Source organism: Mus pahari, chromosome 11 (genome assembly GCF_900095145.1).
Source record: "Mus pahari chromosome 11, PAHARI_EIJ_v1.1, whole genome shotgun sequence".
Taxonomy (NCBI): domain Eukaryota; kingdom Metazoa; phylum Chordata; class Mammalia; order Rodentia; family Muridae; genus Mus; species Mus pahari.
Window position 1 is genome coordinate 35,849,963 of NC_034600.1, and position 17,046 is coordinate 35,867,008.

Genomic DNA, 17,046 nt, shown 5'->3' on the forward strand with positions numbered 1-17,046 from the left:
TCTACCATCATGGTCAGCTCCACTGTGCTGCCCAGCCGAGCTGCAGGACCCACTCTCCTAAGTGCTACAGCTAGCGTGGGACAGGGCCAGCTCTCCTGTTCTCATGCCCTAGAACCAGGGCTCGGGCATGCAGCAGATACTGAGGAGTGAGAGGAGGAGGGTATCTCTCCCCCAGCCACACTGCTGCATGGGAGAAGAGCGGTAAGGCCAGCTCTCCCATCCTAGTACCCTCTGGTCAGCGCACCCGAAGCTCCTGCAATGTGCTGGTAGTGGTGGTGTCAGGTCTCCTGTTCTCATGAGCTCAGGGCCAGCTCTCCCACAATGCCCAGGTGAGGGGTAGAGCCAGTTACTGCCCTCAGACAGCAACATATCTCTGGGTTGCAGCCCAGACCAGGGACATCTGCCTGACTTTTGGTGGTAACAGACCCCTCTGCTGCAGGGCTAGAGACCCAGATGTGGCCCCAAATAGCAGCACAGGCCAGGACTTTACTATGGTCCCAGGTGGCATCACTGGCTACTCACATCAGACATTTCTCACTACCCTTGCATCTCTATTTCTGCCTCTCTCCATTGTTTTCATATCCTTCTGTTTCTCACTCTCTTCCATTTCTCTACTACTTCCTTGGTCCTCTTGGTGGTGCCTGGGGTCTGTGAGTGTCTGGGGCTCATCTCAAGAGTGCTATCTCCTACTTGTGAATTATGGTGCCAGGCAGGGGTCAGCTTGAGCTTACTCTGCCCCGCAAGCCCTTCATCGCACCAGCCTTGTGGTCATCTCAGGATATCCCTGTTCAGGCTCCCTGGTGCTGGGCTGCTAATGGTCTCAGCCTTGCTTTTTTTCAGGGAATGTTAGGCTACTTATCATTTAAATGTTCCTAGGTCACAACACTGAGCATCAACATCATCTCTCTCCTCTCTGCCACCTTCTGGTGCACATGTGACACAGCAGCTACATTTGCAAACTCTAGGGGCAGGGGAAGCTTTACTTAATATAGTATCACTGTATATGTTTATTTAAGGGCCATGAACAATTAAACCCCTTAGTATTGCTGCTGGCTTAACAATAAATACCTCCTGTTGTTCAGTTAGCAAAATATCACCCTTGCACCTGACATAATCTTGTGTTTCAGTAACACATGAGAGCTCAAAACTTTCCTTCTCCATGGTCTTTTCTAATGAATGATGGATAGCGGGTGTGGCCAGTGGGAGAGGAGATAGGGAGGCACAGGGAGGAGTAGAGGGAGGGGAAACTAGTCAGATAATATAGTATGAGAAAAGAATCCATGTTTAATAAAAGGGGAAAATAATGCTCATTTTCAAAAAAAAAAAGGTTAAAATTATACTTGACTGGGAATAGGGATTTACATTGGTAATTTCGGCCTTTGGGAAGTTGAGGTAGGGGAGTAATAGTTAGACCCTGTCTCAAAGGAACAAAAATAACAGTAAAGAAATCATGCTGACAACTTACTTAAGCTTATATTTTGAATGCATTTTTTTAAGTTATCTATTAGAAAGCTAAAAAGCACAGCCCATCGATCCTTAAAGTAGGCCCCATCGGAAGCTCATCCTTTTCAGGAGAATGCAGAAGTCAAAAATAAAATTATAATAGAATAAAATAAAAATCAAAGACCGTAGACAGAAATCACTGGGGAGTGGCCCACAGGGAAAACAGTAAGGGATTTAATTGGTAGAAGTCTGGGAAAAGTAGGCAAAATGACATGTTCCTAAGTTCTGATAGACAGAAGTGCTTCAATGGGCTAAATCCTCTTTTTGAGTGTGTTTTTTGTGCTGTAACACCCGTGAACCATGTCTAGGGTGACCCTGTGTGACCTCTGTGCATTACTTGGTACTCTCCCTGCTGTGTAGGTTCTCTCCATGTGCATGTGCTCTACAGTGACTAACGGGGGTGGTTGATTGTCATGAGCTGGGCAGCTTCATGTCATATGTTCACAGTGAGTCTGTCTTCAGGCTGCCCACTGGCCCGTTTCCTCAGGTAAACTTATAAGAACCTCACATTACTTTGTCTGGGATCTTTATTCCTCACACAAATTTAGGACCCCAAGAACTCTGAATGGCTTTCCATTTAGCTTGTGTTTTAAATCAAAGTATAGTACATAAAGCCAAATATAGTGTTTTCAAAGTTTGAAAAGAAAAAAGAAAACAAATTCCAACATTTTCCTTGTACTTAGTGCTGGTGTTGAAAAGAATGAGTTGGTCGTATGGGGCCACACTTGGCTCAGCAGGAGTGGGAAGGAGCGCTTCTGTGTGAGAAGTCCCTCCGTGCTCTAGCACGGGTTCCTTCCTCTTGACTGTTCCCAACACTGATTGCCTTACTAAGAAGTTACGGCTCACAAGCAATTTTAATAAAATCTTCAAACTCAGATTTTATTGTTGCCTGTCAAATATTAAGTTGAATGACAGACCTTGTTGACTTTGAATGGGTCATAGCTTATTAAAGAATTCACACAAATCTTACAGAGTCTAGGTGGCAGGGAATCAGATGGATTTTCCTAGGTAAGTTATTTAAAGTTTAATATTTAAAATGAGTTTTAGAGGAAGAATGAGACGGTTCTTAAATGGAGGCTATAAAGCAGATAAACCAACATGGGAAATAACTACATACTGGAATACTTACATGGTTTAGGGACCCGAGAGGAAATATAGATCAAACTGAGCTTTGGTAAAGGTTGAATGGGGTGTGATGGCAGGTGACAGACACAACAGGAGACATTGTGGGCCGAGATGTGAATGGACTTGTACAACATCCTCCATAGGTGAAGAGCCACAGATTTAAAGCCTGACTGACAACAGATATTTTAGCTACAACGCAAGGATTGAGCAAGATTTGAATTCTGTCCCTTAACAGTGAGAGTCAAACAAAAACGGTGCAGGTTGAAGGAAGACAGAATCAAATATTTAATAATGTACGGCGGTGGTAAATACATGTAGAATGGAAACTAAGAATTACAAAAGACCATGTTTTTAGCAAGTGATGTTAAACATTTCACCAAAAACAAAAAACAAAAAACAAAAAAAAACAATCAAATAAAAAAAAAAAAAAAAACCCAAACAGGCCAAATGTTATGTATTCCCCCAGCTGTGCTGCCTATCTTAGAATCCTCTGGAGCTGTGTGTGGTTCAGCAGAATAGCCATTGCCCAAAACTACAGGCAAATCTGTCCTGAGAGTGACTGTCTTTAACTCTGTATGTATGTTCTGTTCAGTGGAAAAAGTGTCATGTTATACAGGAAAAAGTGCTTTGTTATATAGAAATGCATGATCAAATATTTAGAGAAAAAAATTAAAATGACTCTAAAGCTTTGTTAAATCTTGATGTTTGCTTCTCAATTTTGTTCACGGTTGTAATGTAATTTTAAGACCTGCTGTGTGTGTGTGTGTGTGTGTGTGTGTGTGTGTGTGTGTGTGTGTGTAAGTGTATTACTTCAAACTATATCACAACATTTTCAAGGTATGTGTTTGTGTGTGTGTGTGTCTGTCAGTCAGTCTATATGTGTATGCATGTTTGTGCATGTACGATATGAATGTGATCATGAGCTATGGGTGAGGAGGAAGACAGGTACAAGCAGGCATATACACCTGGAGGACAGAGGTCAATATCAGGTGCCTTTATCAATTGCTCCCCACATTATTTTTGAGATAGGGTCTCTTCCTGAAGCTAGAGTTCACAAATTTGTTAGCCTGGGTAGCCAAGTGAGCTTCAGGAGCCCATCTGTCTCCTCTCTTCTCTTCTCTGGCTTTTACATAGGTGCTGGGCATCTGAACTCTGGTCATCATGCTTATGTGACAAGTAAAACTAAGTCATCTCCATAGTCATTCATGGAAAATTTTTGACAAAAATAGTTACTTAAAGTGTACGGAGGCTCCAAACTTTGTCTCTGTGACTCCTTCCATGTGTATTTTGTTCCCTATTCTCAGGAGGAATGAAGTATCCACATGTTGGTCTTCTATTTTCTTGTGTTTTGGAAACCGTATCTTGGGTATTCTAAGTTTCTGGGCTAATATCCACTTATCAGTGAGTGCATATCTAGTGACTTCTTTTGTGATTGGATTACCTCACTAAGGATGATATCCTCCAGATACAACCATTTGCCCAAGAATTCATAAATTCATTGTTTTTAAAAGCTGAGTAGTACTCCATTGTGTAAATGTACCACAGTTTCTGTATCCATTCCTCTGTTGAGGGACATCTGGGTTCTTTCCAGCTTCTGGCTATTATAAATAAGGCTGCTATGAACATAGTGGAGCATGTGTCCTTATTACCAGTTGGAACATCTTCTGGGTATATGCCCAGGAGAGGTATTGCTGGATCTTCCGGTAGTACTATGTCCAATTTTCTGAGGAACAGCCAGACTGATTTCCAGAGTGGTTGTACAAGCTTACATTCCCACCAGCAATGGAGGAGTGTTCCTCTTTCTCTAAATCTTCGCCATCATCTGCTGTCACCTGAATTTTTGATGTTAGCCATTTTCACTGGTGTGAGGTAGAATCTCAGGGTTGTTTTGATTTGCAGAAAGGATGGACCATTCAGAGTCTACCCCACCCGGGGATCCATCCCATGATCAGCCACCAAACGCAGACACTAATGCACATGCCAGCAAGATTCTGCTGAAGGGACCCTGATATAACGGCCTCTTGTGCGGCTATGCCAGTGCCTGGCAAACACAGAAGAGGATGCTCACAGCCAGCTATTGGATGGAACACAGGGTCTGCAATGGAGGAGCTAGAGAAAGTACCCAAGGAGCTGAAGGGGNCTGCAACCCTGTAGGTGGAACAACAATATGAACTAACCAGTACCCCCTGAGCTCGAGTCTCTAGCTGCATATGTAGCAGAAGATGGCCTAGTTGACCATCATTGGGAAGAGAGGCCCCTTGGTCTTGCAAACTTTATATGACCCATAGAGGGGAATGCCAGGGCCAAGAAGTGGGAGTGGGTGGGTAGGGGAGCAGGGTGGGGGGGTATAGGGGACTTTGGGGATAGCATTTGAAATGTAAATGAAGAAAATATCTAATAAAAATTTGGAAAAACATGATCCCCATAAAGGGCAGGGGAGATGGGGTAAGGAACTCTTGGAGGGGGACTGGGAAGGGGGACAACATTTGGAATGCAAATAAATGAAACAATAAAAAGAAAGAAAGAAAGAAAGAAAGAAAGAAAGAAAGAAAGAAAGAAAGAAAGAAAGAAAGAAAGTTTACAGCAATATTATTCCCAGTATCCCAGAGCTGAAAATAACTCAAGTGTCAAGTTATTAATTGATAAACAAATGTTGAATATTTATACAACTGAAATCACTTATAAATTTAAAAATATAATAAAGTACTGATGTATGTTGTAATAGAAATAAACTATTTTTAAAAGTGCACTATTACTATCTCTTGTGAGGCTATGCCAGTGCCTGGCAAACACAGAAGTAGATGCTCACAGTCAGATAAAACACAGGGCCCCCAATGGAGGAGCTAGAGAAAGTAGCCAAGGAGTTGAAGGGGGCTGCAACCCTGTAGTGGATAGGGGAGTGGGTGGATAGGGGAGCAGGGGAGGGGGAGGGGAAAGGGGACTTTGGGGATAGCATTTGAAATGTAAATAAAGAAAATATCTAATAAAAAATGCGGAAAAAAAAGTGTACTGAGGCAAGGCAACTGTCATTTAGAAAAGATAGTCATGTAAGACTGTGAGAAAGAAGAGCCAGAGAGATAGCTTAGTGGGAAAGAAGCTTGTCACCAAGCCTGGAAACCCAAGCTCAACCCCCAAGTCCTGCATGGTGGAAGGAGAGAACCAACACCCATGTATGTACTGTGGTACCCTCTGCACAACAAATAAATAGAAAAAGAGTAATTTCACACTGTTGTAACTGACTGCACTAGAAATTCCTAGACTTTTATTAAAAGGGAAATTCTCTATAAACTAAATGACTACGGAACAGAATCTCATTTAATTCTCATTTTCTGTGGGTAAAGCACTGAACTGAAGAAACCAAAGTTCCCCTGGCTTGGGTTCTTTGCATCAGCATGAGAAAATCCAAATTCCATCTGTTTGGATTTCTTTTCCTAATATACTATGTTAGCTCTTCCCAATTGCAAGCTGTACCCAGTTAGCTTTTCAAAACAGTTCTGGAAATTTTTAGCACTGGGAAATTATTTGAGTCACTGAGTTTCAATTTCATGTGAAAGCAAATTTAGTATACTGGGTTATTATTCCTCGTTTTTCTTCTTTGGAAGGTTATAGTATATCATTCCTCCTTTCCTTTTCTCCCTGCAAACCATCCTTATATCCTACCTTGTTCTCCTTCAAATCTGTAACCTTTCTCATTGATTGCTATTACATGACTATATGTTTATACATTTACATTCCTAAATATCGCCTGCTCACTCAGCTTATTGTTACCTGCATGTGTATGTGCTCAGAGCTGACCATTTGGTATTGAATAGCCAATCGGTGTGCTCTTCCCTGGGGAAGACTGTTTCTCCTGCTCTCAGCACTCTTAGTTGCCTGCAGTTCCTTGTATAGGGCTGAGGCCCCCTGTTTGCTCCCTTTAACCCCTTTGGTACATCTGTTGTTGTTCTCGGTTAGCTCATGTTTAGGCAGTCATGCTGGTAAGACTTAAGAAGTATAGCTTCTGACATTCCATCCATTCTCAAACATTACAGGCTATTGTTACTGTCCTTGGTTGTTCCCAGTGGTGTAAAGTAAGTTCCTTTTTCTGAAGACACCATTCACTTCTGACACAGGGCCCAGATGGATATGAGCTAGAACTGACCTGAATATCTCCTGCCTCAGGTCTAGCTTGCATGTTAGCAGGAGGCCCCATGAAAACTTCCAAGGGAGGGAAGTAACCAACAGGCTATGAACCACAACCACCACCAAGATAATACAATAACCCTGAGTATAGAGGAGTGGCATACATACCTTGGTGGCAACCAATGTCTCTCTAAAAGGACTTAATACCTGCTCAACAAGAGAGAAATCCTGCCTGGTACTAGAAACCTAATCAACTATCCAAGGCTAGTGATGTCCATAATGATCCCTACTTGCACCCTAAGTATTTGTCCTTATGTCTGAAGTCAAGTGTTGCATCAAGGAAACCTCACTCTAAAATTGAGGCAATCAACAGAAAACCACAATCAAAATATAGGTTATGGCACTAAGTCTCAATGGATACACATGCAAAATGCCTAAGGATCAAGGAACATTTCTCAAGAGGGAGTGGAAAGAGTATAAGGGCCAGAGGATTAGGAAGTGACTCTGTCCTGTTCAGCCGGCACTGTGACATTCACAATGGTTGCTGCACTCTCATTTTCTTTAAGTGGAGGCCAAACTGCCTACCGATACCGATGTCCTGATCTGTGTGATCTTCTGAATCCAGTTGACAGAGATAATGTGAGTAGGACCAAAAGAAGGAGTGGCAGTTTATAATAGTCCACTCTATTGACCAACCAGATGATGAACAAAAAAAACTGTGATTGTATCAGGCCCATAAATGTTGGGGAAATATTCAGCAATGGACAACCAATGCAACAGTCTAAAGAACACCAGTCCTGAAGGCTAAAAACAGAGTAACAATTTGTGAACTTTAGTAAGACAAGAACAGAAACCAAACAAAATTTGGTAAACTTCTTTCAGTTTTCACTCTAACCCTAACAAATTCCCAATCAGAAATAGAAATGAAGAAATAAATGTAAGAACTGTCATATCATCCAATAACTTACTAAAAAAACCTTCCTGAACATCTTCCATTCCAAACTGTGGATTTTTTTTTTTACTTGTCAGATTGCTCATGTTTTAAGACACTCAAAATTCTGAAAACTTCTGAAAGCTAGATTACACAGAGTATATACTGCATAAATGAATTCATCAAAACTGTCATCATTCAGTATGTTGCCTTCACAAACAGTCAGGAAATAGTTTCTACCCTGTATCCACTCATGTAACATCTCTCTTTTGGCCGTTAAAATCCAAAGCACTATGCTAGAGGTCCAAGGACGACTGAAAGAGACCTAGTTTGATAATTTCTCCCTCACTTAAGAGAAATATATAATAGAGGGAACAGGACATATTTGAGAGTAATACCCAAGAACACAATGACTTACTGTTATATACACAGGAGATGGATGTCATGAAAGGATGCTATATATATGGCTCAATATGTGATAGGCATTTCAAAAACATGCTGTGTATGAGAGAATAATTCAGACAAGTAAACATGAGAGGAAGGTAAGAGGTGAAAATATTCAATATTTAGAAAGAAGTCCATCAGAAAGACAAACATACTCACTTACAAGTGGATATTATCTGTAAAGTAAAGGATAACCATGCTACACTCCACAGTCCCAGAGAAGCTCAGTAACAAAGTAGACTCAAAGAGGGCCTGGGACAGGGAAAGAGAATAGATAAAGTGGGTGGACTGGGGGTGGGAGTGGGCAGAAGGGATCAGACTGGGGGGAGGATGGAGGGAGAGAGTCCTGGGAGACTACTGGAATGGGGGTGGCATCTCTGGGATGAACTAGAAGCCTAGAGCAATGGAAACTCCCCAGAAACTAGAAGGGGGACCCCAGGTAAGACTTAGTAATGGGGGATATGGAGCCTGGACTGGCCATCTCCTATAACCAGGCAAGACTGCCAGTGGACGGATTGGGACACCAACCCAGCCACAAAAGTTTCAACCTACAATTTTTTCTGCCTACAAGATGTGCTGGGGTAAAGGTGGCTCTGAAATTGTAGGTGTGGCCAACCACTGACTCATCCAGCTTGAGACCCATGCCAAGTGAGGGATGCTACCAATGACACCACCTGGGGTTCCAGGACCCAGAGGTTGAATAGCCCAGAGACCTAGGATAAAACCAAACATGACTGGTAAAGAAAAAAACGTCAATGAAATAATTCCTACTGATATTCTGCTATACTCATAGATTAGTGCCTAGCTCAGTTGTCATCAGAGAGGCCTCATCCAGCAACTGACAGAAGCAAATGCAGAGACCCACAGTCAACCAATAGGTGGAGCTCAGGGAATCCTGTAGAAGATGGGTAGGAAGGATTATAGGAACCAGAGGGGTCAAGAACTTCACAAGAAAATCCACAGACTCAACTAACCTGGGCTCACGGGCTCATAGAGACTGAACGGACAACAATGGAGCCTACATGGGTCTGACCTAAGTCCTCTGAACATAGGCCTTTTTACAAAGAAAAGAAAAATGGAGGAGGAACGGATGACTGGGAGACTGGGGAGGTAGTGGGGGATGAGGGACTCGGAGGGCTGGAGGGGCGGGAAACTGAGGTTGGGATGTAATATATGAGAGAAGAATAAATTTAAATTTTTAAAACTAGTTCAATTTGGCTAAACTATAAATTACATACAGAAATTGTGGGATACAATTAATACGAGAGAAGCAAGGCCCTTGAGTGGCAATCTACACAGTTATCGGTTGGGGGGCTGTAGGAAAGGTGATTTGGGTTGAGGAAATAAATATGGAGCTGTTGCCTGTTAATACAGACTGAGAAGAAAGAAGAGGCTACTTAGGGAGGCTGGCTGGAAGACATGAACAAGTGTTAAAGTAAAAAGAGTGCTCTGTACTATTGCCACAGGCAGGAACCCCAGAAACAACAGGGGAGAGCAGTGGTTTAGGTCGGTGTGGAGGTGGCATCAAAGGAAAAGCACAAGGTGTTGTCTTTATGCAGGTAGTGCTGTGGTGACGTCACATCTTCCCAAATGTCTCATTTCAGATAAACAGCAATCTATAAAAATGTGTTCAGATACTAGAAGCTTCCATTCTTACTGTTAGAGAGCAACATGGCTCCATGTAATTTAAACACTTAGGCAGGTTATCAAAGATATGAAGAATCATCCTAGAGTCACTTCCTAAGATACACCGTTTCTTGGGCATCCTCACTGCTGGGCACTCAGATCCCAGGAGACCCTCTTCATTTTTCCTTAATGAACTTTCCCGAGGACCTCTTTGTACTCCACTGAAGTAGAATACCCTTAGAGATGACCTGGTGAACATATATGCTGTTTCAACTTTGTAACACACCAGCTCCATCCGGATCTTTACCTAAACTGTATAATTCAGAACATTTCAAATTAACCCATCAGTATGATTTATTTCTATCTATATTATATATTATCTATCTATCTATATTATATATTATCTATATTATATTTTATATTCTATCTATATTATTTCTATCTATATTATGTAAGTCATGGGTTTCTATTGTCTCCTTTGAAAGTTTCTACTTGATTAACCACAGAAACCTACAGCTACTGGAATATACCTGCCAATACCTTCTAGACAATCTTAAATGGCAATATTTTTCACTTTATTCTTTTCATGACAATGACAGCCCTAATGATTGTGAATCTTACTATGTTAAGTACACATCATATAAACATTTTTCAGTTTGGTCCTACCAATAAGCCTAAAAGAAATTATTTTAATATTTTTTTGAAGATTGAACCAAAATCTAGAGGAAGTAGATGATTCACTAAATGATGGGAAACTTAGCCTGAGCCATCACAGTTTGCCCATATCCCGTGTCTTTACAACGACGGACAATGCAATTTTTCTCACACATTATCACGTGTGAGAAATCAGGCCTTAAAAGAACTGAGAAATCCAATGAAAAGTACAGGGCAGAGCACAGTGGTGAGGAGCCTTACAGTGTGAGTCTGAGTCCCAGATCCAGCCACCTATGGGATGGGTGACTGCTGGCAAGACACCTAACTTCATCTCCAAAACAGCCATAAGAGAGTAACAGTTTATTGGGATCTCTGAGACTACATTGAGTCACACAGCTAAAGGGACCACAGCTGTACCTGGGACACAAAAAGATTTATCCAAGTTTCTGATGCTTTCGTTGGTACGACAATTGTCGTTTATTGGCCTCAGTGTTACCATTCTTTGGTTCCAAAGTTAAAGTATTAACTTTGAAGTCAATCTTTACATTTAAGAAGACTCACAATCATTCATCAATTTCTATCCTTTGACCTTTGGCTGATGTAGTCTATTAACATCAAGAAATAAGTGACCTTCTGGGTGTTAACACTGACTTTAGACCAAACCACTCAACTGTTATGGGGCTGGGGAGATATATCAGCAGTTAAGATCACTGGCTGCTTCCAAAGACCCTGACTTGGTTTCCAGCATGATATGTTAGCTCACAACAATCTATAACTCCAGTGTCAGTAATTTTGACACCTATTTTTGTTCTCTGCAGATGCTGCACAGATGTGGTGCATACATACATGAAGAAAAGAAACTCACATATGTAAATAAAAATAATTTTATAAAAAACTTTTCATCCATGGTTATATATTAGAATTAACTAGAATAGTTCCAAAATTTAATGTATTTTTGGATTTTTATTGTGTTAGTATGCTTGATCTTAAAATTGGTATTTGAGTAGCTGACATTATTTTATAAAAACACATGTTAAGTGAATTTGTATTAGGATTTAGATAGTTATTTCCAGTGAGTTCTGAAATGGCCCTATCCATACTTATACTATTTTATACCAGGTATTTATGCAAAATAGTGTTCTTATCACTAGCAATTATCAAACTAAAATAGTAATCAACTCTGAAAAGTGTTAAGTATGTTATACATCATGAAATATCAAATATTCAGTCAAAACTTTACTCAGGATGTAAATACACATCCATCTCTCTGTACACTTTCTTTTCATATCTAATAAATAATAAATTTATGTTTATATGAAGCAATTATTTTAAATTTTAATACCATATATAATTAAACAAGTCAAATTAATTACTACTTGTCTTAAAATGGGAAAAGTGTATGTATTCCAAATAATTATTTTAAAATAAATTTATTATTTATTACTGGTAAGTGTTTAGCTTACATATTTATTTTATATATCCATATGACTGGAGTCAAGTAAAGTTTTCTCATGCCAAAAAGGGTTGTAGGTGAATAAAGTATGAAAAGTTATGGTCTAATGCTAATATATTGAGCAGAGAAATCTGTGCTGGAGTGTCCAGATTTTTCTTGGCCTCTGTGAAATATTCCCTCCAGTTGGACCTCTTCTGACTTGGTGTCTTATGATCTGTTATTGGATATGATAAGTCACAGGATGTCTTTATGGCACAATCTAAGACAGAAAGGCAGAAATGATTGGAATATATTTTCAGTTTGTTTAGTTATATTAATAAAAATAGACTGCTTCCTGGGACCTGAATAGCCCAACATGGCAGAAAGAACCCTTCACTTCAGCTGCTGATAAGCTGTTCAGAGCTACCTCAAGAACCAGGAACAAAAGGACAAACCCCGAAGAAAAGGGGCACTTACCGTTTTAGTATTTTTAAGAATATTTTTTGCTATATCCACTCCAGTAGTGACCAGCCCGCCTGACAGGCCGAAAAGCCTGGGCGAGGTCCCGAGGTGAAAAGTTCACGGAAACTTAGTCTCCTGGAACTGTGGCATCCTGTACAACGAATGCTCCAATGTCCTTGCTTTAGTTGGTAAACGGATCTGTGTGCTTTCCCTTAATATTGTTTTATTACAAGTGCTTCTAAGGATTGAATTTTTGACATATAGCTAAGTTAGATCTTCACCAGTCCTAAGCAGTCAGTCCTTGAGCCGACCCTGGACATGGATAGCTAAGTCACTGCCCTACACAGGAAATTACCATTATCTAGGAAGAAGGAAGTTTGCAATCTAAGGAGGAACCAGAGTAGATACTTAGAACTATAGATAGCTGAGTTACACCCATACACAGGAATTTACAATGGCCTAGGGGGAAGGTTGACTATACAATAGACTAGATTAGGAACTATGGCAAGGGCATGAAGCCCTTGCCCCTGGCTTCTAAGATTAAGCTGACCTTAGGTGGGGCTGGTTTTTGATCCCAGCTGTTATCATTGAATTTTATCTCAGCTGGTTCCTACCAGTCTTCTGTGTTTACATTCCTCTGTTTTATGTAAGAATCCGGTAACCTCATTGTACCTTGCTGGTGTGTCACCTAACTTCCCTATTTTCTTCTGTATAAAAAGTTTAATGCTTGATTTGACAAATTACATTCAGATCCACAATCCCTTGTGTCGAGTCTGTTTGTCACCCCACTTTCACCGACTCCTTTGCCCACCTACGACCAGAACCCGTTCCGCGTAGATAGGAGACCCAGAAGGGGTAAGTCTGTGGCTATTTTTATTCTATTTCTTCCTCTCTTTTTCTTTTTATTGAAGATAGGTTCTCCTCTCATACATCCAACTACCATTTCCCCTCCCCCACTTCTCTCACACCTGTTCTCTCCCAGATCCCTTCAGAACAGATCAGGCCTCCAAGAGACAACAGCCAAAGAGGACAAAACAAGATACAAACAAGACAAGGTGACAGCCCTCATTCTGAGGCTGGATGAGGCAGCCCAGTAGGAGGGAAAGAACCCCAAGAGCAGGGAAAAGACATCCATACCCACCGTTAGCAGTCCTACGAGAACACCACGCTCACAGCCATAATATGTATGCAGAGGACCTGGTGCAGCCCCATGCAGGTCTCATGCTTGCTGATTCAGCCACTGTGAGCCCATGTAAGGCTTCCTTAGCTGACGCAGTGGGCCATGTTCTTCTGGTGTCCTACATGCCCTCTGACTCCTACAATTCATTTACTTGAATTTTGTGTTGTTTACATGTATGTTTGTGCACCATGTCTGTACACCTGGAACTTGAGTCACACGTGATTATGAACTGCCACATGGATGCTTGTGTCTGAGTTGGATCCTTTGTAAGAACAGCAAGTGTTTCCAGGTGCTGACCTTCCCTCCAGCCCTTGATTTAGCATGTTTAAAACCAGCAACAAGAGTCAGGTCAGGAGAGGTGGCTCAGCCATTAAGAGCAGGTAGTACTCTTACAGAGGAACCAAGAACAATTCCCAACACCCATGCTGAGTGGCTCACAACCACCTGTAATCCACTCCCAGGAGAGCCAACACCCTCTCTTTGGCTCTGTGGGCACTTGTGATCGCATGTGAATAAACCTGTATGCACATATACACATAATTTTAAAATAAATCTTAAAAATATATAAAAGGGCTCCGGGGCTTTGTGATTCAGGAAGCATGGATGAAAATCACCTCTCTCCCCCCTCTCTTTCCTTCCTAATGCTACTGACCGTGTTAACCTTCAGGAGCCAGGACCCTTTTTGCTGGCAGAGGCTCTTGTCTCAATGGGATTCCTAAACAGGGCGGTGTTACTGATAATGCAGGTGGCAACAGTAATTTGCTAAAACAAAGAAATAACTTAAAAAGGGAATGGTGAAACTTTTCAGGGGGTGGGGTGGGGTGATTGATTCTTCTCTTCACAAGATAATACCATGTCTGATAGCACTGTGTCTATTTTTGGTCATTTTTAAATCTTCTCAAACTTTGTCAGTGCTTTACCAAGTAGGATTATGAGATATTCCAAACCCTTTGTTGTGGATGGTCAAGACACCAGGAGTAGACACCACAAAGCCCACTTTTTTTGCTCATTCATCAGAAGCAAGTCCTTAGCAGCTGAACCTTTCCCATGAGATAGTAGTAACTGAGACCCAGAGTCTCCACCTCTGGAGACAGTCTCTCTGTCTTGTTGATTCTCTATTGCATCTGTGCTTGGTTCTTCCATTTTTGTTTTGATGCCTTCAAAGTAATCTCCAAGAGTTGGAATCGACTTCTTCCTAGATGCTGTTACTGCTTTTACCTCCGCACATGAATCACACAATGTTCTTAACAGAATCTAGAATGGTGAATCATTTCCATAAGGTTTTCAATTTACTTTGCACAAATTTCTCAGAGGAATCACTATCTAGGGCAGTTACAACCTGACAAAATAAATACCTCTTTTCAATAGCATTTGAAAGTCAGAACTACTGCGTGATCCATGTGCTACAGAAGTCTTGATGGGGCAGCAGGCATGACAACTACTCAACTTTTACTGTATTCTTCCACCAGGGCTCACGGATAACAGAGCCAATTGTCAATGAACAGCAGAGTAATATTTGTAATGAACCTTCTTTTTTTCAGAGAAGTCTCACACTTGGGAATAAAATATTCAGGAAGCCATGTTGTAAACAGATGTACTGCTATTTAGATTTGTTGTTCACTTAAAAAGTGCAAGCAAATTACTCACTTGATTTGAGGGACCTGGCATAATGGTCAATGAACACTGGATTCAACTTACAGTCACAAGCTGCATCCACTCCTTACAAGCAAATCAGCCTGTCTTTGAATCTAGACTGTGGAGGAGCATCTAGCCATGAAAGCCTCAGGTGGCAATTTCTAACAGAAGGCTGTTCTGTCTCTATGGGAACATTTCTTCCTTAGGCAAGCCATCACCAATAATCTTGGTAGAGTTTCTGGATAACTTGCTGTGGCTTCTCTATCAGCATGTGGCACTTTTCTACTTATATGTTTGTGATATGCTTTGGGGTTTTTTCACTTAAGATTTATGAATCCCAAAACATTTTTTAAACCATCTCCTTACTTCTCAGAGCTTTTACATGAGGGAGAAGAGATAGAACCTTGCTATGAATTAGGCTTTGGTTAGGAATATGGTGGCTGGTTTAATGCTCTAAATAAATCAAATATTCCTCCAGGTCAAATAATGCTGTTTCTAATTCCTTTTAATTCTGTTGAGTATCACTTTTTATTTCCTTCTAAAACTTGTGAAAAAGATGCTAAGAGGTAGAATGCCTTCCCATGTTCACAGATTGGCAAAATTAGTACTGTGAAAATAGTTATATCACCATAAGCATAATAGCAATGATATTCTTCACAGAACTAAAAACAAACATAAAATTAAAATTGATATGGAAACACAAAAGACTCCAAATAGCAAAGGAATCCTAAACAGAAAGAACAAAGCTAGATGTAGCATAGCTCCTGATGTCAAATTTTACTACATAGAACCACAGTTTAAAAAAAAGAAAGCAGCATGATCCAATTATAAAAACAGACATGTAGACCAGTGGAATGCAACCCATACAGGCCCACAAACTTAAAAGAGACAGCTTCTTTAACAAATGGTGCTAGGTAAACTAATTTCCATATGTAGAAAGAAACTAGATCCCCATCTCTAACTCTGTCAAACAAACAAACAAAAAAGCAAATTGAAGATGGCTCAAATAAGGTAAGACCTGAAGCGTTAAAACTACTAGAAGAAAAGATAGGTAAATGTTTTATGATGCAAGCAGAGCAAAGGAGTTTACTTAAATAGCACCTGGAATAATGACAAAAATGTCTGTGACAGGATTTTCCCTGTCCAATTACATTAAAATATTTGTGCAGCAGGAGGCCTGTGATTGGAAAGGGAAAAGGGAGGTGGAGCTAAGCATTGCAGAGACAGAAAGCGTCTCAGGAGAGGGAGAGAAGCCAAGATGGAGGTGAACATACAGGAAGAAGAACCTGAACCAGTGTGGCTTTAAATAGCCATAGGCAGTTATGATATCATAAAGGTGAGAATAATTGGGATAATTTGTCTAATCTATATGGGCAGCTTTTATCATTATCAATTGGTTCTGAAATTATTGTATTGGCATCTTGTGAATTGAGAATTTATTGATACACAAATCTGATTAATTATAAGCTTCAAGAGTTTTGAATTACTTGGTTACTGGAATGTGGGACCGCCGATTACAGGGGTTTATTGCTGAGAAGGAACTAGCAGAGTGAGAGACAAGTGAATCAGGTCGATGAAGGGGCCAGTTAGAGACAGAGCTGGTGGGACTGCATGGGGCAGAGAGTTGTGGCAGCTGACCAAGGGGTGGATGGTCATTTTGTGTATGTGTGTGTGTGTGTGGGGGGGGTTAGACTGTCGTTGTATGGGGCTGGCATGGCAGAGATCCCCCAAGGGAATTTGGGAACTCTAGTGCAGAGAGACCTCCAAGTTGAGATCACCCGGCTGGAGCCATGTGGCCGGCCGGTGCCCAGCAGTAGTATGGGAAGATTGCTGGTCCTTTTTTTAATATTTTCTGCAACAAATGTCATATGAGATTACAAAATAATTGGAAAGCTTCTGCATAGCAAGGAAGAAATCACTGGAATAAAAATC

At 40.9% G+C, this 17,046-nt stretch overlaps 1 protein-coding gene and 1 non-coding gene across 4 annotated transcripts in view; both read right to left on the reverse strand.

Moving 5' to 3' along the window:
* Positions 1 to 17,046, reverse strand: part of Rnf180 (ring finger protein 180) — a 167,751-nt gene that overhangs the window by 91,753 nt on the left and 58,952 nt on the right. The window lies entirely within an intron of this gene.
* On the reverse strand, positions 843 to 972 carry LOC115065059. The gene has a single exon (XR_003844857.1). It is a non-coding gene; the product is annotated as a small nucleolar RNA SNORA17 (small nucleolar RNA).